General features: G+C 44.8%; 1 protein-coding gene across 1 annotated transcript in view; it reads left to right on the top strand.

The window, feature by feature from the left end:
* Positions 1–26719, top strand: part of CRLF3 (cytokine receptor like factor 3) — a 637760-nt gene that overhangs the window by 164444 nt on the left and 446597 nt on the right. The window lies entirely within an intron of this gene.

Raw genomic sequence — 26719 nt, 5'->3', positions numbered from 1 at the left:
AAAAATAGAGACAACGACTAGGTGAAACAATCCGTCTTACATATGGTTATATAGAATGAATAATTTTTTGAGAATATAGGATTTCCTTAGCCATCGAATATAATGTTTTCCAATCAATAAGCTCATTGAGCCCAGAGTCTACAGAATTACAAAGAAAAATTAATCTTTGTTCTTTATCAAATAATCTTTTCTTGTTTAATGCAGTATCATCTTTTTGATCCATTTGTGTTACACTCCATGTAAGGGATTCTGGTGTGTGGTCCATGGCCAAAAAATGGCCTACAAGTGGAGCTGTGATTTTCTTATGCAACTTTTATGTTCTGTGATTCTTGTTTTTATTTTTCTTTCTGTCGTCCCGATGTAGATTTTTCGGCACAGGCACCAAATCGTAATCACCACCATGTGTGAGTTGCAATTTGTGAACTGGATTTGTTGCCAGGGTTTTTGTAGGCCGAAATCTACTTCTTTTGTTCGTTTAGTACTGGAACAACAGCTACAACTCCCGCAGGGTGTGTGCCCAACTGGTTTTGCCATCCACCAGGTTTCGGTCAAAGTCCTTTGAGATGACTTAGAAGAGATGTCATTTTTAGTAACCAGATCTTTGATGTTGAGACCTCTCTTGAACGCACATAATGGTCTGGTGATCGGACAATCCCCAGAACTTAATATGTGCCAGCTGCGTCTGATGATGGCATTGACTTTGTTAGAAAGTGTATTAAATGTGCTGACAAACACGATTTGGTTATTCTCCTTTGGTTGCAGTAATTGGCACCTCCTGAGGTTCTTAGGGGAGGCTCCTATCAACAAGGCGTTGCAATAGTCCAGTCTTGCCAGGACAGTAGCTCGGGTGATCGTAGCAGTGTTAATTTTAGAGCTAAACAGCCTTATGTTATTTAACAGGTGGATAGAGTAGTTACAACTCTTGGTCAGCAGGTCGACATGGGCACCTGAATAAAGAGACCTCTGTGGTCAGTTGCCCCTCTGGTCTTTGGCTTCTCTGATGAACGCTCCTCTGGTCCTTGGCTCCCTTGTGAGTTGGACCTTTGGTCCATCCCTCCTTTGGTCTTCGGCGCTCTGGTGAGTCGGTGGCAAAAACAAGAAGCAAAACACATCAATTTTCTATAAATCACACAAACAAGTACCTTAGCTACCGGAAGCACACATAACCACTGCTCCACACAGCTGACAAAATATCGAAAACGTTCACTGTACAGAGCCATATCTTTTAATATCTGCACACATCAATGTTGTAACAAAGAAATCTTGCTCTGATCCCACTACTGCATTAGCCCCTACACTATGTCTTGCAGGTCCTGAAGCTCCTAGAACGTGTTAAAATGGTAGATTGTGTGCAATGAAAGACTCAATATCTTAGCATAATAGGACATAGCAGAGTGTGGGGCAGTACTCTGGACGGCCCAAGCATCTTCCGTAGCTGGCAGCAACAGGGGAGAAAATGTAATGTTGGTTCAACCACAGTTAGTCCGCTATACTAAAATCTCTGGTGCACTGACTGGCTGGTGAGACTATGCCTGCCTGTCAAATCAAGTGATGCACGACTGGGAGAGGGCCAGTGCGTTAATAATGCAATGTTTTTGTGACAGTATTGGAGCCACTAGCAGAGGAGCACCAGGGTACACCAATTTGTCCCTCCACTTATAAAAACGGCCCTATTGTAAGGGTGTAAACACCAGGATCACCCATTTAAGCTAAACCGCAAAGCAGGGATTTTAACCCACACTGCAATTTATGTAGGGCCACCTTCTTCAACGCTTTACTTGGAACAAATATTTAGGTTTTGGGTGTCGAGGCCTACAATAATACTTTCCTATAGAGATGACTTGCAAAAAACACAAATTGCATAGTAAAGCATCATGACAACATGTAATTCCTTATACAAGCATGTTGAGCAAAAATATCAGTGTACCTTTATTTTCGACATCCTGAATGGAAAACTATAAGATGCAAAAGGCAAACTATGCATTTACCCACTTTTTTCAGTGCTTTAAGAAGCACAATAAAAGAAGTTGTGTAATAAACTCACTTAGGTTTCGAGATTCGTCACACACCTCCAGCGTGTTATGTATGGTTTTAAGAACATTCAACTAAGGACATCAAAGCAAACTTTACTTTTCAGCATATCAAACTATTAGACGTTCTGCGTATGAACACATATTTCAAAGGGTGGTTTGTTGTGTCACTCGCTTTAACTGTCAGATTTGCAAGGTGACTGGGGCTCTTTCAGTTGGCAATTCACCATCATGCATAAGAAAGGCTATGCTGCCGATGACAAAAGAAACGTGTGGTTGTGTTCATTACGGCACTAGCAGAGTGCAGGTTATAGGTTATCGAAAGAAACAAAATGCGTCCAGGACTATGTTCCTTATCCTTTGAACTGTTAAAGGCTCAGCACGGAAGCCCTGCCCAATAGCTCACATTTCAGGAGGGGGGCAGGGTGCTGGAGCCCGATTAGTTCAATGAGTTGCGCGCATGGCTCCTAGATATCTACCTGACACCCTCAAGCTATAGGTCTATCAGACAGGAGACCATATCAGTTTTCACATCACATAACTGTTACCTTTCTGATTCTGCACTTTCCTTTGGTTTCTTTGAGGTTCATCAGATGCAAAGGGACTGGCCTACATACTTGCATAAGAGACTGGTCTAAAAGCTAAACACCGATGTTGTGATGCCTCAGACTGCCGGGCATGAAGAGCCCCTCTCGAGAAGTACACAGTGATGAAGCTGCTGGCTCAACTCCCAAGACTGCCAGATGCTGCTTCGTGCCTTTCGCAACAGCAGGCTTCGTTCCCCAAGTTCATTGAAATGACCTGTTTTTTTATCATACGTGCATTATACTTGCTGGTTTATGGCTGGAGAATAGATTTAGCTACTCCATTGTACATAAGGATGAGCCGGGACTGGGAGGGGCAGAGCGGAATGCAGCCCTCCAATGCACGGGGGTGTGTTTGCATTATATCCATTTTCTCTCTACTGCTGGTCTCCTGTGTATGATTTGTGTGCAAGTGCCGAGTGTCTGCTGTGCCTGAGGTGGCGTGGGGGAGCTGGATGCGCACTTGTATCGTGGGGAACAGGACAAGCCTGTAACAAATGATGTCGATCCCCGGGAGCTCCCTTTCCTGATGTGCATGACTGTGGTGTACAACAATACAACAGGTACGTGAAAAAAGTGTTTTTCCCAGTACCTGTTGTACGCTTGACTAGGGGACTGGAGTCTTCAGGTACTCTAGGAATAACACAGAGACAGTGCCACGGAGAGCTGCAGTGATACAGGACAGGGTTACAAGGGCAACTACAGGACTGTAACAGTAACAACTACTGCAGCTGCTTGTGATGGCTGACAATGCAGGTTCTTCACAAAGACCTTCATCTACTGCATGCCAACTTGGTACCTTAACACCATTGCTTGAATTCGATATCCTAGGTGGTCACTCTGTTGCAAGACTAGAAATGTTCTTCCTTGCCACCAAGGAAGACTGAAATTGCTAAGAAATCCATGCATTTATACATGGCAGGACCAGCTGTGCATAGCATATTTAAAATACACACTCCCATTGACTGCTCATACCAAATTGCTAATTCAGCGCTAAGAAAGCATTTCAGTCCAGTGGTCAGCCCAGACTATGAAAGGATCCTACTGAGACACGCCAAACTGAAGGAAGATGAAACGCTGGACGCCTTCCACTACAGTCTACATGAACTTGCATTGCGGTTTACATGCTTAGACAAGAAGAAGACGAGATTAGGCTGCAAATAGTACAATGAGGCCAAACTAATGAAACAGATCCTACAAGAACCAAGTATCTCCCTGACAGGAATTCTTGAACAGAGAAGATCGCATGAGCTAGCGGAAGGGAGAGCCGCTAGAATTAATGAACACATACATGCAATAAAAATGTAAAACACATGTGCAGTGTTGCAAAACTGTGCTGAAAAGGGGGTGTACCAAAACACAAACCAATATGCAGAAAATAGAGACCTTTACACTGCAAAGGCCCTGAAGATCTAATAATACAGTCCATTTTAACCAACATATGCATCTGTTGTATCAACCAATCAGAATTGTTGCAATGTGTATCTTACCTGATCTTAACACTCGCAACTTCTCAGAACTAGTCCCACACCTGCTGTCACCTGAGGCTGCACGTCATGCCTTCCTCTGTGGCTACCAGTGTTTCTTTGGCTGCAATGGTCTCTGCGCCCCAAGTTGTCCATGCTGTTAGAAGCTCTTCAAATAGCTACAAGCCTCTTCCCTAAGGGCATTATGAGGCAGTAATGGCACTGGGGAGCTTGTTAAACACCCTCACTCCACTCAGGCCTTTAACATTGTTCCCAGGCTCTGGTTTTATTTTGTAATTTTAAGTATTCTTTCCACAGCACAGAATCCACCACATTACATTAAAACTCTTTCAAGGAGAAAGTCTATTCACCTGACAAGGAATTTGGTAAATGGAAGCATTGATCATTTGTATCTTTCGTTTTCCAACTTTATTTTGTTGATTTTGGAAAACATCACAGGAGAAAATAATCTCACCATATCATTACTCCAACAATCTTAAGTGATAACTGATTTTTTATTAGAATTCCCGTAAAAGAATAAGTACAAGCCCTAAGATAAACAGTTCACTTTAATATCTTTTGAGCTCGTATTGCAAGTCCCAATAAACTGCTCAATGGGGACTGGCAACATTCGGACTTATGTTCAAACAGGGGCCAGTGTTTCCCAAACCATATTAGTTGGCCTCTTGGTAGAACTTGTTTATTGGGAAATTTCTTAAATCTCATTACAGGCCACTCTATCACCTCTCAAATTTATCCTGTTTGGGCATTTTCTGCTTGGGCAGAGAGAGATGGAGGGCACTGCAAAATTCCACTCCACAACACCAGCAGATAGAGTAGGCAACATAAAAACACCCATCGAGCCTTACACGTCCATTTAGCTCCGCCTCCTTCCCATCGCACTACATGATGTATCAGTGACATCATTTCACCAAAATGCAAGGGGTTAGCGGAAGTGACATCCCACAACATCACAGGAAGTATTGCCATTTGACCCATCCCGGGGTGACATCACAGGAAGTGATGGAACACAACCTTTCAGCTCTTGACAAAATAGAACGTGTCATCACATAGCATTGTTCCTAACTACACTAAAAAACATATGGTTACGATATTACTGTAATGTGATATACATTTCATACTAGAATAGATCATTGTATGTATCGTTAATATCATTGTGTATAGGCCCATATTACCAAATTATTGTGAATGCAAGCAAACAGACACCCAAGGCCAAATGATAATAGCACTTAGGCTTAAGCACTTTATATAGAACAAATAAACATACAATATCACCCAACCTGTGTTACTCATTTATTAACCTCAGAAGGATGAAAGGCTGACTTGGCCTTGCCGGGATTTGAACCTGCAGATCACACACATAGCACGAGCGAGCGCTCAACCCACTGAGCTATCTTGCCGGCTATTGCTATCTTAACGGCTATAGTAAAATTACATGTCTGAATGTTCTCAAAGTCAGAAAGGAAATTACACTCTGTAGTGGATACCATTAAACAGGTAACAGAGTTAACAGCAGGCCAGTTCATCTGCAGGTCTGGTGCAAAGGTGGCCACATGTCAAGCATGCGTGGATCACTTTTCAGGCTTCAGAGGTTGGCAAAAACATACCATTGGGAGGGTTAATAAGTGTGCATTAAAGAATTTAGAGTAGCACTGGGAAAGCAGCGCTCTCACACGGCATACCATACTCTGGACACTCGTTACTTCATACATGATTTGATTTTAACATTTATAATATGCATACCCAAAGGTTCCAAGCAAAAATGTATCTAGGTGCAGAAGACAATTAATAGCTAATCGTTGACATCATTAGGCTATTGCTTGAAGCTTATGTTGGTTAATAGGACACATGACAAAAAAGGTGAGTTTTTGATGTCTTTCTTAACATGGGTAAGGACTCAATCTGTTGGAGGCCTCTTGGTAGAGAAAAGAGGCGAAACACCTATCACCCCATGTTATCATTTTGGCAAAAGGGACCACCAGAAGGCTTTGTCCCGCAGATCGAAATGATCGAGTAGGGTGATGCAATTGAATTTTTGACATTAAATATGTCTGAGCCAGGCCATGGATACATTTAAAGACCAGGCATAATACTTTGAACAAAATTTGCTGCTGAACCGGGAGCCAATGAATGCTTTTCCGATACTGGGAGACAGAAGAATTCCTTGGTAGTGAAAAGATTAGTCTGATTGCTGAGTTCTGTGCAACCTGTAGTCTCTGCATTTGGAATTTTTGAGCACCCATAAGAAGGGCATTACAGTAGTCTACTTTTGAATCTGTTAGTATACCAACCACTGGCAAACAGTCCTTCTCTACAATAAGAGGCAACACAGGCTTAATCAATTTCAGTTGATAGTATATGGACTCGAACCTCTGTTTAATATGCAGATTGCAGTCCATGTTGGATGGCCAAATACAGCCAAGAATCTTTACTTTATCTGAGAACTTTGTGGGTGCATCAAACAAAGATGGACATGGAATGGTTTGTAGAATGTTTGCTACCTTTCGTTTAGAGCCGAAAAAAATGACCTCCGTTTTTTGTGGATTCAATTGGAGCTTGTTGTCCAGCGTCCACATTTGTATTGTTTCAGCACATGATAGGACTCTGTGCGTGGCCTCGAGTGGTTGTTCAAGCCGTACTTAAATCTGGGTGTCATCAGCATGTGAGTGATAACACAAACCAAACTCAGAAAAGATGTTCAAAAGTGGGCGGATGTAGATGTTGAACAACAAAGGGGACAAAGAAGATCCCGGAGGCACCCCATAGTCCACAGGTAAAGAATCGGAAAGATGTGAGCCAGCTTTAACCTGTTGAGTACGGATGGTCAAGAATCAAACCAGCCATTCCAAGGCTTCATCGGACAACTGTGCTATCAATGACAGTCTGGAAAGGAGAATCTCAAAATCAACCGTATCGAAGGATGCCAACAGGTCCAACATGACCAGCATGTTGATAACCCCATCGTCGGCAGCCGTCAACAGATCTTCCCAGACTGCCACAAGAGCTGTCTCAGTTCAGTGGCCTGGTCTAAAACCTGACTGATATGGATCTTAAAGATTGTGTTCCTCCAAAAAATGTTGCAGTCGAGTAGTTACAATATTTTCCAGGATTTTGGCAGGCCATAGAAGGCTGACAATTGGATGATAATTGGAGAGAAGTTTATGGTCCAATGTTGACTTTTCTAGCAGCATTGTGAGATGAGATTTATTTAGATCCGGTGGGACGCAATGCCACAGGTGAAGCATTTACCAAAGTCTGTACAACCTTGCCAAGTGCACATGCATGTTGCTTGACTAAGTAGGCAGGAAAAGTATCCTTTGTAAAATTGATGGGCTTTAGCTTAGATAATAGGTTATTGATGTCCACAGTCCTGACCGATGACAACCTAAATTAGGGCAAAAAACATCTAAGTCGGATTGAATATTATTGCAGGTTAAACCGGGTTTAAGGACAGTGGAATGAGTATCAATGTTGTCTCTGATATTTTTAATTGTATCCATAAAAAAGACATTGAACTCATTGGCCATTTGAATACATTGGGGATTGGTGACATTTTTTATTGCCGAGAAAAGTGCTTTGGGTATGTTATCAGCAAAATTGATATGTTTTTGCAAAGAGGATGATTTTGCTAATATGATCTCTTGTCTAAAAACAAAATTTGCATGTAATTGTTGAAAAGGACTGTTTTATTTTGCATTTCCATCATGCTGCCATTTCTTGAGCTTTTTAATACCTGGAGCTGCCTTGCTATTTTGAAAGCACAAGTTTTTTCCCATTATTGCCTGCTTATTTGACAGTTTTTTTTGGCCCTTTCAAGATGGCCACCGTGGTTTTCTTTGTTGTGTAGGCAGGCTGTGCTGAACCACCTCACCCTGTGCTGCATTCCCATTAGTTGCTGAGTGTTTTCTTCCATCCAATCAGGGACCGGCCCTCTCAGCAAATGCCCACTTCTAACGCCCCTGTCTGCTCCCTGTCCGTTTCCGGAACACTAATTGGGGTCCTCCCTGCACCTTAACCACAATGATGCTGCCACATCACTCCTCTAAGAAATCTGGACTGCCTTCACTTTGCCTCCTCCAGAGCTATGTTTTTGCTTTGTTCTGAAAAGTCAAATCTTGCTGCCCATTGTGAAATTCTCTGTATTTTGCTTGTATACTGTTTCTTCTCTGTAACTTACCAGGCCAGTGACCTCACCACTCTTTTGTCCCACACCTACCTGCCTTAGCCCCCCAGTATCTCCATCCTCTCCTCGCTTCCAGCCCAATTGCGCTTTCTGCTTCTCCTATCTTTTCCAATTGCTTCTCCATTGACTATCCTTCCCTTCTCACTAAGTCTGGTAGGAAGAAGTTCAAAAAGGATATCTTGGACTCTAACCCTGGTCTTCCTACCGCCGACACCTACTCTAATGCTTCCACCAGACAGACCCTCACTGACTTCCCCTTTGTTGTTCCTTCACCAGATCTATGGACTCCTCATATGGTCTCTGGGCTCTGCCCTATCTCCTCCTCTCCCATTAATGATGGCACTCGCTGGGAAGTTCTCATGGCTTCCTTCGACTCCTCTAAAGTCATCATTAATGTCTACCTAAATGGCACTGTCATGGTCCAAGGCCCTCAGGCCAATCTCCTCCTCTTTGATAGGCGCTTCCCTCCCCTCATCAATTTCCTCTCATCTCCTGCTGTCCCCTCCTCTCCCCCCTTGGCTACTTTTCCCTCTCTCTCCTCCTCCTCCTCCTCTGCCCCTCCTAGGTTCTTTCCCCTACGCAGGGCGTACCTCTGATCTATACCCCTCCCCGGAAGGTCTTTAAGGCTGGCAACCTTCATATTGCCACTTTCAACTCTCGCTCTGCTGTCAAATACTCCTCTGACATCTGCCACCTCCTTGAAGAACTAGACCTTGATGTCCTTGGTCTTACTGAGACATGGTTCACAGCCAGCTCTGTCACAAGTTTTGACACTCTCCTCCCTGATGGCTATAAGACCTTCTCAGCATCAAGATCCTCCCGGTCCGGTGGGGGGAGGGTGGGTAGGCCGGATCTTTCCTGAGTAGATTCCTGCTTCTATCATTCCCACTCAGACCTACTCCTCTTTTGAATGCCTTGTCTGTAAGCTTTCCCTCTCGCCTAACCATTCTCTTACTGTGGTTACCATCTACCGGCCTCCTGGTCAAATCACTTCATTTCTCTCCGAGTGGGCAGACCTCTCCTCCTCCCTCCTGGCCTCTACCACTCAACTCCTCCTCCTTGGTGACCTCAATATACATTTAGACTCTCCTTGCTCCTCCTCTGTACTCTTCCGTGACCTCTGCTACTCCCTCTCCCTGTCCATCCTCCCCTCTGGCCCAACTCACTCTGCAGGACACACACTCGATGTCTTGATCTCCTCTGACCTCCCCCTCTCCATTCCTCTGACCACTCCTCTCTCCTGGAGCGATCACACCCTCCTCTCCTCTCATCGCTCCCTCTCTTCCCGCCAAGCCTATCCCAACATTGCCACCTACCTTCTCATGTGAAAACAAAATCTAAATATCGAGGCTTAGTACCCCAAAAGGAAATACACTGAACACGAGTTACAAAGGAACATACAAAGTACTTTATTTTATACTGAATCCAGTTACAAAAACAGAGCAAAATCAGATAGCTATCGGCTCTCAGTACAACACAACGAACATCCAGCGTGTTTCAATGTGTTCAGTGAGAGAAGCTGTACATTATAATGCATTGGCTTTTTATACATTTTGTGAGCACGATGTCCAGCCCCACTTCGGGTTAATATTCCATTAATACATCATCGATCTAGGGTTCATGCCAAGTCTCGAACAACCGCATATAACTGGTTTGCTTTTAATACATGTATCAACAAGCCTACACAGCAACTGTGTATTCTGGGATTTTCCATGTAAGTCTTCTTAAACATTAATACAATGTGGTTTAAACATGTGTTCTACGTTCAGTATTTGAATACATTGTCTTTATAGTATACTTGTGGATTCGTTTCATTGCACGAGTAATCCCTTACACACAGGTCAACGAAGGACAAGGTCTCAGTTCACGACCTCAACAAGTGGCCCGCAGGCAAGTTACATATTAGATATGTACAGAGGTCAAGACGGCCATGTTGTATTTTGGAATGACATCGTCCACCATTTTAACTCACAGGGGGACTTTACAAAGCGAACCTAAAATGGCTTGTTTGACCTAAAATGGCGGCTTACATTGATCTAAAGGTCAGGAGCTTGCAACACGGATTCTTTTGCAAGCGACTTTCGTGCAGCTTGGCATAGGCCAATATACATATATTTATTGCAATAGGAGGCACGATATAATTTCTCTTTTGACAAACCCTCCTTTTGGCCTTTGCCAAGTGCTAAAACTACTTTGGATCTCCTTGCAAATAACTCCATGCATCATCGTCCGTGCACCCTGAATCACTGTCGGAAATATCTATTGCCATTAGGTCATTTGCTAAAATTTCTTTCAACACATATTCTTTGGAAGTTTTATCTGGGTAATACAGTTTATGTCCTATCAAACCTATCGCTGGTGCGCAACATCCCCCTAGCATTGAACACATACCAGGTAGACACTGAATACAGCAACAAAGAAACAACAGGATTCCCAAGATAATCGGCAAGACCGAAAGTACCTTCCAGCCCCAAGATCACAAGAAGTCCCAGAACCAAGCGCCAAGATCCCAGCTTCCCTCGGGAACATGCACTTCTGAACTAAGGACATGCAGATTCTGTATTGCCTTGAAAATGGTTGGGGAGGAATCTGGTACGAAAACACAGCAAGCGGACCCCACTAATTTACACACTCCACCACGTTCAGCCAGAATGACATCTAATGCCATCCGGTTTTGAAGTGCTACTAGTCTTATCGCCTTCTGTTCTAACGTCATATTATAGAGTATGTCTGTGATCCGGTTGATGGTTCTCTCCAGTACTCTCGCTAGTTTTCTGATATCTTCTGAATTCACTATCTGCCCCCAAAATGGCACAACAGATTTTGCTATATCTCCCAAGATTTGTGCTGGGGTGTCACCATTCTCGTCCCACCGTGGACGAGCCTTTGAAACTTCTTTTGTACTAGCTATAAACACCACAGGTAGCAGGATCCCTAAATAACAGGTTCCCTGCCAATCCCTGGGCAACCATGGGAATGCTACATTACCGCAGACAAAGTAGATTGGTTCGCCTACATACAAAGGTCTGTTTTCCCCAGTCAAATTTGCAACGTTGGCACAACCTAGAAAATCTCCCATTGACTGAGTTCCATTCCTCTGTATGCAAAAAGAAACTGAATCAGGGCTATGATTAACAATGTAAGGAGGCATGGCATCCTTATTGCCTATTGGAGCCATCTTAAAGGAAATCAAAGATTGGAAAGGATGAGACAGTTTATCAGAAGCCCTAATAAAAGCAACGTTAGGTTTACTCCTGTTTGCGAAAAGCGAGCATCCCAGGGGAGTCAAAACACGTTTCTCAAAACTATTCAAACTGGTGCCATCAAAGTTCCCTGAGATGCTATCATTCCAACGGCCAAACGACAGTGCTCTAAGAGAGGCATAGCAAGCAGTTGTCAAAGGTCAAGGATGAATATACCAACCTAGCCCCTTATCCCCGTGTTGCGGTAAATGTGAGCAGACCCAACAATTAGACTTATTAAAAATGGCATGCGTAGCATTCATGATAAGTAACAGAGTGTTATTGTTGTACCTTTGTCTATGCTGAGAGTCCCTAGAGGACAGAGTATGCAAATGTATAAAGGGAGTAGGAACAATAGGTATACTTTCAGTAGGTAACAAAAGTTCTAAAGAATGAGTTTCCTCAAGGTACCACAATCCTAAGGCAGCGACTATTATAAACCCAAATATCATTATAAAAACACAGCAATACATTTTCGGGGCCCAGGCGTTTTGTCCATCGTCCAGGTTGGTCACCCCCTTATTTACAAGTCCCATACGAGCGGTAGCGGTAGCAGGCATTGTAGTCTTCAGACGGATACCCCAATGTTCGTTCGAGCAACTTCTGAGTCCTTCCACAACCCTAGCCAACAGAATCCCCTTTCTCAAATTTGGGCAAAAACAAGCCCTCGATGATCCTTTTCTTCTTCAAATGCAAAGCCGAACCGTGCCGTAAGTGTATTTTCTTTGACGCAGATTGTACCTAACTTTTCCCGGTACTGATTGATCCGGAAAACAATATGTCGTCACTTCCTGTTGGAAGCAACGTGTCGGAAACAAGTGAAGACGAATTTGAAATAGCAGTTTCCGGATGCAACACTTTTGGAGAGTGTGGCCGACAAAATGGCAGCTTCCCCAAGCCTCACGGGCTCAGAGAGATTCTCTGACCCACTCTCAGTGCTATTTACTGCTTTGAGATCGTTGGTTGCAGTATCAGCAAGGGGTTCTGTTTCTTCTGTAATGCGTGGCACAGGGTGAGGAAGTTTCTTTACGTGGGACGCATGGATACAGTTCTTTCTCCCAGAGAGCCGCACCGCTGTTTGGGTGACCAACAGGACTTGGAACGGCCCACGCCAGCGAGGCGCAAGGCAGGAAGAGTGCTCGAATGCTTTGACAAGCACCCAGCTTCCAGGCCGTATACTGTGGCCCGGGCCCTCGTATCGCACAGGTAAAGCTTCTCGTACCTGGTGATAAATCAAATACAGGTTTTTAGTCAACTGGCTGCAATAATCTAAAAGTAAGCAGTTTGAGGGGTTGTACGCATACATAACACGATCGGTAAGCCGTCCGCCCATTTTAGTTTGGTGCCGGCACACGTCTTAGCAAGCTTGTTCTTAATGATACCGTTGTGTCTTTCTACTAGCCTGGCGCTCTGAGCATGTCTGGCCGAATGGAACCGTTTTTCAATTTGTAATGCCGCGCATATCTGCAGAATTACTGCAGCGACAAAATGTGGACCATTGTCCGACCAGATAACTCTTGGTAGCCCGAACCGCGGGAAGTATTCCCTTAACATGGTTTTTGCAGTAGTCATGGCTGTAGTATCTTTAACAGGGAAAGCCTCAACCCATTTACTAAAAGCGCGGATAACCACCAGCACATATGTTTTATTATCACATCGTTCCATTTCAATAAAGTCAAAGTGGATAACTTCGAAGGGGACAGAGGGTGGACCAAAACTTCCCCTTGGAGTTACTCTCCCCTTTTCCACATTGTGTTGTAGGCAAATCATGCAATCCTGGACGTAGCGCAGGGCAATTTTTGAAAATGTGTCATTTACCCAAACTTTCTCTAACATTTTTGTCATCTTCTGGGCACATACGTGCTTAGGACCATGGGCCATGATGACCATCATCATTACATACGCGTCAGGAGTAGCTATTTCCCTTCCGCTATATCCACCCAACACCCATCATCATCAAGTTTCCCCAAGCCTTCAGCCCACCTTTTGGATTCTTCTAACGTGGCATCAGCTTGGATATCCCGTACGGACCCAACACCCTCATCCATTGCATAAGCATTTACAGTCTCCCTTGAAACATACATCTCCGTAAGGGGATCGGTAGCAGTTTGTCTAGCTATCTGATCAGCGAAAGCATTCCCTTACCCTATATCATCTGTAACCTTTCGATGTGCTGCACATTTCATAACTGCTAACTGAGTAGGGAGCGCAAGCGCTGAGAGTAGTTGTACTATTAGGGAGCCGTGTTGGATTTTAGTGCCATGTGAAGTTAGGAACCCTCTTTCTGACCAAAGTCTCCCAAAGTTGTGAACCACCCCAAAGGCATACTGACTATCGGTATATATATTTACTGCAAGCCCTTCGGAAAGTTCACAAGCTCGAGTCAATGCTATAATATCTGCGGCCTGCGCAGAATTATGCGTGATTCTCTTAGTTTCCACAACCGTGCTTAATGTGGTGATTGCATAAGCAGCTGTGGATGTACCATCCGGAAGTTTGAAGCAGGAGCCATCACAAAAAAGTTCTCCTTGCGGATTATCCAAAGGGGTGTCTTTCAAATCAATTCTACCCTTTGTCTCTTGTTCGGTAGTATACAAACAATCATGTGACTCTTCATCGCCGTAAGTAGTATCTTGTAGGAAAGGTAGGAGTTCAGCCGGATTAAGAACAAAACACCTCTTAATTTGAATGTGAGGAGCAAACAAGATCAATTCATATCTTGTCAACCATGCAGAAGTGAGGTGTTGCGTTTGAGTTCGGTTCAGTAGAACATCTACAGAGTGAGGCACCATCAGGGTTAGATCATGGCCTAGCAGCGACAGCTCGCAAACATCTTGGCAAAGTGCATGCTACAGGATCAAGGGCGGAACAAAAGTAACCGCACGGCCTATTCTTCCCTCCATGTTCCCACGTCAATACAGCCAAAGCACATCCATCACATTCATGCACAAACAACACAAAGGCCTTTTCATAGTTTGGTGTGCCCACAACTGGTGCAGAGCATAATGCAGTCTTAAGCAAGTCAAACGATTGCTGGTGTTCCGTGTTCCATGGCAATGGCGAAGAAATGCCCTTCTTTGTCAAAGCCAACATCGGTTTGTTCACTAGTGAAAAATTTGATATCCACAACCTACAGTAAGAAGCCATACAAGGCTCTAACTTCCTTCTGTGCATTTGGGACAGACATGCCAGAAATGTGTTTTATTCTTTCAGGTGTCAATCTTCGTCCCTCCTTTGACAGGAGATAGACTAAATAGGTAACCTCCTGGCAACAATATTGAAATTTTTTAAGCGAAGCTTTGTGACCATGCTTAGCTAGGTGGATAAGCAATAACACAGTGCCCTACTTACAGGCGCTCTCAGAGTCAGCAGCTAAAAGCAAGTCATCAACGTACTGAAGCAATGTACAGGTATAGGGCAATTCAAGGGTATCAAGTTGTTCTTTCAAAGCCCTACTATAAATGCTAGGACTCTCTGTGTACCCTTGAGGTGCACGAGTAAATGTGAACGAGCGTCCCCCTAAGGTGAACGCGAACAAGTATCTACTATCCTTGTGTATAGGAATACTAAAGAAAGCATTCTTTAGATCCAAAACACTAAAGTAAGTAGCTGTAGCTGGAATCATGGTTAGGATTGTCGTTACATCAGGCACAATTGGAAATTGTGGAGCCATGACTTTATTAATGGCACGTAAATCAATTATGAAACGGAATGGAATTGCATTATCGCCTTTCTTGTACACGGGTAAAATCGGACTATTACACTGAAATTTCTTCAATCACTGCGCGATGCACAAAATCGGAAAGAATGCATTTCATAGCTTGCTCGCCCTCAACTGAAATCTTATACTGGGGAATGCGCGGCAGCTCAATTCCATGTTTCAAAACTATCTTAGCAGGTTCAATCTGTAAAACACCAACATCATTGTCGTCAACAGCCCACAAGCTCTCTGGTACATTAATGAATTCTGCCGGCAAAGGTCTAGTCAAGAATTGCGAGACAGAAAATTGCTGTGGTGAAATCGTCAAGCGCACTCCGTCAGAAGAAAAATAGATCACTGCATTTAATTCTTTTAACAAATTCAACCCCAGCAAGTTCTCTCCACAATTCGAAGTCAACAGAAATGGACAGTGGTCCGTAAAGGGACCCAAAGAAATAGGTACCGGCAAAGAAACCGGACAAACAACTGGTGTGCCAGAAAACCCTACAGAAACATTGTTTTGCCCTGACAGTGGAATGTTTGGAACCCGTGAATGATCAATGGAACACTTCTGTGATCCAGTGTATATCAAAAACGGATGTTTCCTATTTCCCCACCACCATTTTGATGTAGCGACCTTTCTGACTGACAGGAATAGGTGTAGGTTCCAAACCCTGCTTCGGGCAATCCTAACGAAACAGAATGTCATGAAAAGGAAGCTCTTCAGATAAATATGCAGCGGAAGGATGATCAAATATGTTCCTGTTGTCCACACTCGATATTCTGATTATCCTGCGAGAAAGGTTGCTGAGGAACCTGTGTAAACTGACCTCTACCAGGGTCCCCTAAACCTGGGCGACCTCTGGATCGTCTACCCATATTTCCCAATGTGTGATTTTGACCTTTGTTGAAGGACGGGGCATTGTGCACGCCAATGACCCTCTTGCCGATAATAGGCGCTCTGGTTAATGTTCACAGGACCCAAGGGCACATTCCCTTGCGGGACATACTGACCTCTAATCTGAGAACTACCCCCTCTGGGGCCTCTAACAATTTGCTGCAATAGCACTTTAGTTTTCAATTCACCTTTTCGTTTTTCAACTCTCTCTTTTTCATTATTGACACGGTTCTCATAGTACTGAGCCATGTGCAGTACTTCTGCTTGTGATTTCGCCTGCCAAGCGCTCTCAGAAGACATAATTTGTAACTGGATGTCAGGCAGCAATCCACGCAAATTTGCCCACAAATAACCTTTTCCCAGACTCTGTGCCTAGGTCTTGTCCACTGGAATCCGAGAATACCTGTTCGAACCGATTAAAGAACTCTGTAGAAACCTCAGACTTTCCTTGGACACAGGCCAAAAGTTTGTCCCAAATAATTCTTTTCTCTGGAATTATAGTTTTCAATTTTGCAATGATTCTATCAGGCAAAGTTAATATAACCTGAGGCGGTCTTTCACCAGCTGGCTTTTCTCCATCGAGTCTAGTTATATTCACCCATGTATCTCCCAACCCTGGCACGTCGTCTATAGTTCTAACTTGCTTCCACAAATCTACGGGCAGGAGTACAGGGAATAACAAATCAATATCGCCTAAGGTGAATACTGAGGATTGCAAGACGGACTCTATTTCTTTATAGAATCCTGTCAGATTTTTCCTAATATCAGGAATAGATTGTCTAATAGTATTCACTTCCTGTCTTGAAAACGGGATGTGAACTAACTGCGATACATAATGTGCAGGAATGTTCACAGCGACTATACCCTGAGCAGCATCGGCTGCAATCTCCACCTTCGGGACAAATGTCGGAGGAACCTCTCTCATAGGCAACTGAGAAGTAGGTGACTCTGAATGCTTACTAAGCAACAGAGCTAAATCGAGTGCTAAAGCAGTCGATGAAGTGTCGAATGAAAATGCTCTCTTGTAAATACTCAATAACTCTGTGGGACAACTAATCTTTCTTTTTACACAATCATCCTGTAGGTACTCTTTCATTACCTGTATCACTTTCCTCTGCATTTCTGGCGTATACTGACTATATGTGTCATATACTTCAACTGGAGTTATCGACATATCCGAAATCCATCTGAGTGCGTCCTTCGTACAAATTCATGCTTCCTCAGATATCGATTTACGACAAGGAAGGAACCGTTTCTGTACATACAAACTTTCCTCCTCGTCATCCTCATTCTGCAACTTTTCAAACTCTTTTCTATACCCAAATAACCTCTCGACATGCTCATTTACTTTCTCCACAGTGTCTCTAGAAAACGCTAAAGTATTTAGATCCCTTAACCCTTGTGGGAGATCTGTATTATTTAACTTTCCCCATATTACACATAACTGAATCCCTAAACCTTCAATAAAAACATTTTTCTCAGGAAAATTATCCATATTACAAAGTGTGGCAAAAACATTAGCTTGATCATCCTTCTCCATACAATACTTAGCCCATGCAATTAACTCATGTTTCTTCTGCGGTGGTACAGCATTGCGAGTGACAACCTTCGACTCTGCACCTCGATCGATTACAAGCGGCTCAGGACCACTTGGAAGGGAGGGAGCAGGCAAATTCAATGGAGGTACTGTAACTGGTGCGATAAGAAGAGGTGGAGGAGCTGGAGGAAGGGGAACATTAGGAGGAGCAGGAACAACGGGAACATCAGCAGGTAGAGCAGGAATAACAGGAGGGAGAGGCAAAGCAGCAGGAAGAGGAACATACGGAGGTGGCGCAGAGGCACCAGACCTTTGTTGATTTAACAATTTATCTATGAATTCATTGGAAGCATGGAGGTCTTTGGAAGGATATATTTTTTGAATTCCAAGTGAGGAAGCCCTATCCATATTCCTAGTCGATTCAGAATGTTTATCTTGGTCATACAATAATGCTTTTCTCTACTTTTAAGTTGTTGCAACGCTTCTTTTTTCCAATTCTGCAAAACATCAAATGCTGCAGGTCTAGCCTTTTTCTTTAATAGAATTGACTCTAAATACTCAATACGAGGGATTTCAAAAATACCATTGATTGGCCACTGAAGTTCGGAGGCATGTCTGGTTTGTCTGTGCCAAATGTCATTAAATACTATACTTCCAATGCCATGCTTACAGTACATAGTACATGCCGGCGACCCCTCCGGTGGTGCCGGACGGCTAAATTCCAAAGATTGTCTATCACTGCAGAACAACGCCCTGAAGCAGGTAGACAGTTTCCCAGGCATATCAAATTATTGGTGTTACCTGGTCAATAATTGTGTCTGCAGATACAATGCGCCAAATTCAAATTATCAGGGTTGAATTAAGAGTCGGGTCACGACTCACCTGAACAAACCTAAGGAGGTCTGATCAGATTTCAAAGAATCTTACCTAACTAATCTTACCTCATGTATGGTGATTTCGGCAAATCTGCCCGCATCGATAAGTGGACCCTCGTCAAGATGCCGTCTCGGACCACAAGCTAATCGTCCAGGGATCGAGTGTGCAGCGCTGCTGAGGTGTTGCGTCTCGTTCAGTGGGGGTCCTTTTTGTCACACCGTCCGATCCCGGTCCGATAGCGTGTGTCAACCTTCGACAATCCGGCATCATTCTTGAGGGTCCCTATTCGGGCACCAACTGTGAAAACAAAAGCAAAATATCGAGGCTGAGTACCCCAAAAGGAAATACACCGAACACGGGTTACAAAGGAACATACAAAGTACTTTATTTTATACTGAATCCAGTTACAAAAACAGAGCAAAATCAGATAGCTATCGGCCCTCGTTACAACACAACGAACTCCAGCGTGGTTCAATGTGTTCAGTGAGAGACGCTGTACATTAGAATGCATTGTATTTTCATACATTTTGTGAGCACGATGTCCAGCCCCACTTCGAGTTAATATTCCATGAATACATCATCGATCTAGGGTTCATGCCAAGTCTCGAACAACCGCATATAACTGGTTTGCTTTTAATACATGTATCAACAAGCCTATACAGCAACTGTGTATTCTGGGATTTTCCATGAAAGTCTTCTTAAACATTAATACAATGTGGTTTAAACACGTGTTCTACGTTCAGTATTTGAATACATTGGGCCTCATTACGAGTCCGGCGTTAACCGAGGCGGTAAAACCGCCTGGTTAACGCCGGACTCGTATTACCATTCCGCCTCCGTGATTCCCGGAATTACCGGGGCATCACAACCCCGGTTTTCCGGGAATCACGGAGGCGGAATGGTGTAAATCCCCATTCCCATTGAGTCCTATGGGACTCAATGGGAATCGGGATCATGGAAACACCGGCAGCATCTTGTAATGCTGCCGGTGTTTCCTCGTCCGCCTGCAGGCGGGCGGTGTTAAACCCGCCAGGGGAACATCACCTCCCGCCTGCAGGGGTCGGGATCAGGCGGTCCGGAAACAACGGTGGCGGCGGGTTTACCGCCACCGTTATTTCCGGACCGCCACGGTCGTAATGAGGCCCATTGTCTTTATAGTATACCCGTGGATTAGTTTCATTGCACGAGTAATCCCTTACACACAGGTCAACGAAGGACAAGGTCTCAGTTCACAACCTCAACAAGTGGCCTGCAGGCAAGTTACATATTAGATATGTACAGAGGTCAAGACGGCCATGTTGTATTTTGGAATGACATCGTCCACCATTTTAACTCACAGGGTGACTTTACAAAGCAAATCTAAAATGGCGTTTTGACCTAAAATGGCGGCTTACATTGATCTAAAGGTCAGAACCTTGCAACACGGATTCTTTTGCAAGTGTCTTTCGAGCAGCTTGGCGTAGGCCAATATACATATATTTATTGCAATAGGATGCACAATATAATTTCTCTTTTGACACTCAGACATCCAGCCCATGAAGCGTGTGTCAGTTGAGGATTTTGTCACCACTTTCTCCGCCCCTCTCCACCTTTGGCTATCTCACATGCTGACACAGCCCTGTCCCTGCTCTACTCTTCAATTTCTGATACGCTTGATGCTCTTGCCCCTTCATGAGGATCCGTTTGAAGTCCAAAGCCAAGTGCAATTCCTGGTATGACTCTGACTTAGCTACACTTAAACGTAAGTTTAGGGCAGCTGAGAGGAAATGGAGGACTTCTTGTTCATCCTCTGACAAACTGGCCTGTCGCCTGCTACAAAGGCAATACCGACTCTCTGTCCTCACCCAGGAAAGAGTCCACATTCAAGCTTGTGTCTCTGCGGCATCTAACAACTCGGCCGAACTCTTTAAAATCTGAAAAGAGCTGGCCAACCCTGCTGCAGTCTCCAACCCTCCTGTTGCCTCCCAGGCTCTTTGCAATGCCCTTGCCTCTGACTTAATTTTAAAAAAACCAGGACATCCCGTCCACCTTCTCCACCCACACCCCTACTCTCCCCTCTCCATCTGTGCTTGCTGATACTCCTTTAGCCACCCCACCACCATCCTTCTCGTCCTTTCCTCTTTTCTCCCCTGACGAGGTCGCTAGACAAGCCCGATCTGTGAAAGCCTTGTCAAAACAGATTCACACTGTTCCTCTAAAACCATCAAGGACCACATTGACACCCTCGCTCCGGCCCTTGCTGATTTTTTGCAACCACTCCTTTGCCTCGGGATCCTTCCCCTCCACTCTGCAGCACTCCTTTGTGCATCCTCTTCTCAATAAACACACAGCTGATCCTTCTTGTCCAGCAAACTATCGCCCAGTTTCCATTACTCCCTTTCTGGGCAAACTCCTGGAAAAGTTGGCCATCTCTCAGCTTAACCTTCATTCCAATTCTGTTGGCTGTCTCGATGACCACCAGTCTGGCTTCAGAGCTGCAAGAAGCACGGAAACTGCTCTCCTGAACATCCGTGAACCTCTGCTCTCCAATCTTGACCCTAACATTCCCTCTGTCCTCATCCTCCTCAATCTCTCTTCTGCCTTCGACACAGTCAACCATACCATCCTGCTCAACCGTCTCTGTGAAAACCTGGGTATCACTGATCAGGATCTGGCCTGGCTGGCCTCTTTCCTCTCAGATCGACCCTCCCAGGTCCAACTTGGGTCCTTCCTTTCATCTATCTTCCTCTCTACTTGTGGTGTTCCCCAGGGGTCTAACCTCTTGCCCTGGCTTTTTAACCAATACCTGGCAACTCTCGCCCACTGCATTGCCACTTTGTGCTCAAATTTCCAGAGCTATGCTGACGACACTCAACTCATTTTCAGGCTGTCCTCTGCCACCTCCTCCCCCTCTCCCATCTCTGATCGCCTAACTGCCATTCAAGATTGGTGTGCCGCCAATGAACTTTGTCTGAATGCCAGCAAGACGGAGATCCTCCTCATCGGCACACCTTCACCATCCTTTCCCCTCACTCTCTTGCTGGCCTCCCTTGGCCCTCCTCCTACCCCCACTTGCAAGGCTAAGAACCTCGGGGTCATCTTCGACTCCACACTCTCCTTCTCTCCACATATATCTGACGTCTCTAAGAAGTCACACTAACAGCTGCACCTCCTCAGAGGTACTCTGCCTTTCCTCTCCTTCCCCCAGAAGCTCATGGTATCCCAAGCTCTGGTTCTCTCTAGCTTGGACTATTGTAACAGCCTCTTTCTAAATCTACCTGCCTCTACTCTCCGCCCTCTGCAACTAATCCATTACAGGACTGCGACACTTGTCCTTGGCCTCAAGCCCTGGGATCGTATCTCCCCAGCTCTGAAATCCCTCCATTGGCTCCCAGTGGATGCAAGGATTAAATTCAAAACCCTCTTCATTGTCCACAAGGCTTTCTGGGTCCTGGGTTCAAAATACCTTCAGCTATCCCTCCGCAAATACATGCCCACTCGAGCTCTTTGCTCCTCTACCCCCAACTCCCTCAGGGTCAGTCGTCTTCAAAGAAACAAGCTGGGGGTAGATCTGTCTTCGGCTGTGGCCTCCCTCTGGAACTGCCTCCCTGCCACTCTAAAACTTGAGGAGAACCATCTCCAGTTCCGGAAGCACCTCAAGGCCTTCCTCTTTTTTTCTGCCTTCGCTCCCCCTCTCCCCTGATGATCTGTTCTCTCTTGGCACCGTGCACCTGGCCATCCCCTGTCCTCCAGGCCCAGGTACCTGCTCACCCTGACACCCTCGCGCACTGCCTCCGGGCCACCCCTTGCACTGAGATTTGTATCTGTACCAATACAGCCCCCCCCTTTTTTTCTTCCTGCACTTATCAGAACTGCCCTCTCTGCTGCCTTAAACCTTGCACTTTCAAATTGCTGGCTGCACTACCACTGTTTGTTGCCTTTATTATTTATTCATTGTTATTTATCTGTTTCTCCTCTGCTTCGCATTTTCCACTTCTCCCCCTTCCATGCACTTTTCCCCTTCCCCTCTCCCATGCACTTGTGCGTTCTCAATGTCACTGGGCCTAGTAAGATCGCTGTTTTGTTCTCCCCTGTTCCCCTCCCTTGCCTTGTCTCGCTCTGAAACACTTCTGTATGAGCGCGATAGAAATAAAATATCAATATATTCTTACAAAGCTAATTTGGCTGCATGGTGATCTATGGTATGTCTGGTCTTAAGTCTTTTTCTTCTATAGAGTTTCTTAAGTTCTTGTAGCTTTTCATTATACCAATTATCATTTATTTTACACGTTTTAAAGGAGTAATGTTATCGCGATTGGTTTGAACCTTTGACAACCTCACTCCTCTCCTTCCCTCATCTCTGACTGTCTGTCTGCTATCCAGGAATGGTGTGCCGCCAATGACCTCTGCCTTAATGCCAGTAAGACTGAGATTCTACTCATCGGCACACCCACTTCCACCTTCCCTGCAGCTCTCTGGCCAGCCTCTCTTGGCCCCCTTCCTGCTCCTACCTGCAAGGCAAAAAACCTCGGGGTCATCTTCGACTCCACACTCTCCTTCTCTCCACATATATCTGACGTCTCTAAGAAGTCACACTAACAGCTGCACCACCTCAGAGGTATTCTTCCCTTCCTCTCCTTCCCCCAGAAGCTCACTGTCTCCCGAGCCCTGGTTCTCTCGAAGCTGGACTACTGTAACAGCCTCTATCTTAATCTGCCTGCCTCCACTCTCCGCCCTCTGCAACTCATCCAGAACAGAACTGCGAGACTTGTCCTTGGCCTCAAGCCCAGGGACCGTATCTCTCCAGGACTGAAATCTCTACACTGTCTCCCAGTGGCTGCGAGGATTAAGTTCAAAACCCTCTGCATTGTCCACAAGGCCTTCTGGGGCCTGGGGCCTAAATTCCTTCAACTCTCTCTTCCTAAATATCTTCCTTTCTGAGCCCTTCGCTCATCCGTCTCCAACTCTCTCAGGGTCAGCCGCTTCTCGAAGCAACAAGCTGGGGGTAGATCTCTCTCCGCGGCAGGGGCCTCCCTCTGGAACAGCCATCCTGCCCCCCTGAAACTTGAGGAGAACCATCTCCGGTTCCGGAAGCACCTCAAAACCTTCCTCTTTGCTTCTGCTTTCTCTCTCCCTCTCCCCTGCTAAATTCTTCACTGAAACTGCACTGAATCTGCAACTGGGCCACCCTCACCCACCTCGGTCCTGGGCCCAGCCACTCTCCACTTGCACTGCCTCCCTGGCAACCCCTGCACTGCGGGACTGTCTCTGTATCCCTACAGCCCCCCCTTCCCAGCACTTGTCTGCACTTACCTTGCACTTGCCACCAGCTGGCCCAATTTATTTATTCTTTATTCTACTTACTTTGTACTGCACTTCCCCCCCTCCCCTTCCCCTTGCACTCTTTCCCTTCCCCCTACCCCTGCACTTGTGCGGTCTGAAGGACACCTGGCCTAGTAGGATTGTTGTCTGTCTTCCCCTTGTTCCCCCCTCCCTGCCTCGTCGCGCCTTGAAACACTTGTGTATAGGCGCGTTACAAATGCCATATCATATCATATCAATGAAGTTGACATAACGTTCTGTGCATTCTACAGTGGGTTGCACCAGAACTAAATCCCTCAAGAGCTCTTTACTTTAGATAAGATCCAAGTCTTTCTTTCGACGCAGCTATTGCACATTATTGGCTGCACCCTAGGATCTGTAGTTGTTGGATATTAAGAAACTCACCACAGTGTGATCAGACCAGCTCACTGTGGTATCTCGTGCTCACATAGTTTCCGCCCTCTGATGAAAACAGGATTCAAGCAGTGTCCACCATTATGGGTTGATAAATTGTATAAAAGATGTAAGTCGTGAGTCTGCAGAATATCATAAAGGTATCTGCAATCTATTTCTTCCAGGACATTGCACCATATGTTTAAATCACCCAAGATAATTAATCTTGAATGATCGAGTGCTTCACAACCTAAATAGGCATCAAGTGTGTCCAGGAAGGAAGCAGCAGGACGAGAGGGTCTATAGCAGAGTATCAGCTTCATTGGGAGATGGATAGTATGTGCAGTCTAGTACCTGAGAAGTAGCATCCTCGTCAAGCGATCAGAAGTTTGTGATTTTAAGGGAGCATCTAGTTAGGATGGCTACACCACCTCCTTTCTTATTGTCCCTATTATGCAATTTAATTTGAAAGGAATGGGGTACTAAGCGATGAAAACGAGTAATACTACTGCTGGTAAACCATGATGCTGTTCTAAAAAGCATATTGAGTTTGATGGTGAATATAAGCTTGTTTATAGCAACTGAGTTCTTAATGCTGATCTGGCATTAATCAGTGCTAATTTCTTTGGCTCGTTACAATAGAACATTGGGCCGGGGTTTTGTTGCCCTCCATATTAAACTAAACTAATTTTATTGAAGGTACGTTGTGAAATCATCCCAAATGTTGTGTTTTTGAATGTGTGTAGGTAATCGCCAGCATACATTAGCACCATTGCTATCTCGTAGTGCACAGATAGATCACCAAAATGCACACAATATTGGCAGGTGCAACCGATGCAATACTCACAGCACTTACCAACTAAAAACCGTTAAGGGTAGACACACTGTCAGCCGTGTCTGCCACGGACCGACACACAGACCGGGTGGTCTCTGTTGCGCCTTATGGCCAATAAAAGAGGGCGGTGCGGAATACAGCACTCAAGGGTGTTGTAGGTCGGCCCTCCTGAACCAGTCTAAATAAGCAGAGCACTCCGTGAGGCACAATGCGGTCTAAAGTAGCAAACAGAGATTTTTATAACTAATCTCTTACTTTACACACTTCCCTTTAAAATAATGAAATCAAACCTAGATAACAACATGTTAGCCGGTCAAGTGGCACAGAGAGTAGAGCGCTCGCTTTGACATCAGTGCAGAGCCTGCTAACGCAAGTTCAAATCCCGGCAGCGCCAAACTCAGCGTTTCATCCTTCCGAGGTCGATAAATGAGCACCACACACCGTGGGTAATAATAAGCAGCGCTCAGATACCTGAGGGTTCGTAGCGCTATATAAATGCTGAATTATTATTATTATTATTATTATTATGTAAACGAACATCCTGAACAGCATGCCATGGAGATAGGAAAGCTAGACACATTACAACAAAGCATTAATTGTGGCAAAATTAAATCAAGGGCCACTTTATGTGCTATGGTCAAACATTTCTACACTGTACACAAGCCTTTAGGCACAAGGCTTTTGTCAAGTGACTGAGGACACTGTAAGGAAGGCATGATATCAACAGTAAGACAGACACTCTATCAACATCGAAGACTTTTGATTGTGTATGGGATTTTGCTTGACCCGCACCAGGACCACTTCGATTCACAATCCTTTGCCACTATTTCACTTTTGTCAACTCTCAGCTGGGTACCTTACAGGGATCTTCGATTGAGCATGCACGCGGTGCCGGACGACTCTGTCAAAGGAATTGTATCTTGGTTTTAATGTTCAATCACTCATCTGCAGTTCAACTTTATTTGCATCGTTTATCACACGTGTTTCATACAATGTTCGTTCCAGCGCTCGTCATACAATGTTGCCGCTTACAACATTGGCTTCAACACAGACCGGTCTTGTATCAGTCTCCCCAACTCACTGGCTGTGTTGATTTCAATGACGCTGCTTTATTGTTTTAGCCAAGGACAGTATCACGGGAGCTGGCGATGCTCCCCGCCTTGATTATCGACACGGGAGAGCCCCGGGTACCTCTGACACACCATGCAGGATTCCTCAGCCTGGTTTCCTTGTCTTGCTCTTTCTATTCTTGAGGTTTTGTTAAAGTAACGGGTCCTTGACGGAAGGGCCCAAAAACATTTTGAAATATTAGAACTTGACTTCTTTTTTTAAAGATAAAAGGAATTGTGAGGAAGTAAAAAAAATATTCCCATTCTCAATGGGAGTATTTACTAGGCATTCATAAGATATTTTGCTCGAAAATAGATGATATTTTGGAAATCCATACTTCCTTCCAAGTAGTAATTCATGGAAATTAAAAGATACAGATGAGGAGGTAGTAGGGTTTCTTTCTATGGCCCTGTTCTACTGCCACCACATATATACGAACATATCCATAGAGGGTGTGTGTGTGAGCGATATATATCTGCTATGCCTGTGGCCTGGGCATAAATTCTTTAACAATAAAGTAATTTTGCTGAAATTCATTGGGCT

The sequence above is a fragment of the Ambystoma mexicanum genome, chromosome 3q (assembly GCF_040938575.1).
Source record: "Ambystoma mexicanum isolate Mex_15411 chromosome 3q, UKY_AmexF1_1, whole genome shotgun sequence".
Taxonomy (NCBI): domain Eukaryota; kingdom Metazoa; phylum Chordata; class Amphibia; order Caudata; family Ambystomatidae; genus Ambystoma; species Ambystoma mexicanum.
This window is presented reverse-complemented; position numbering and strand designations above follow the sequence as displayed.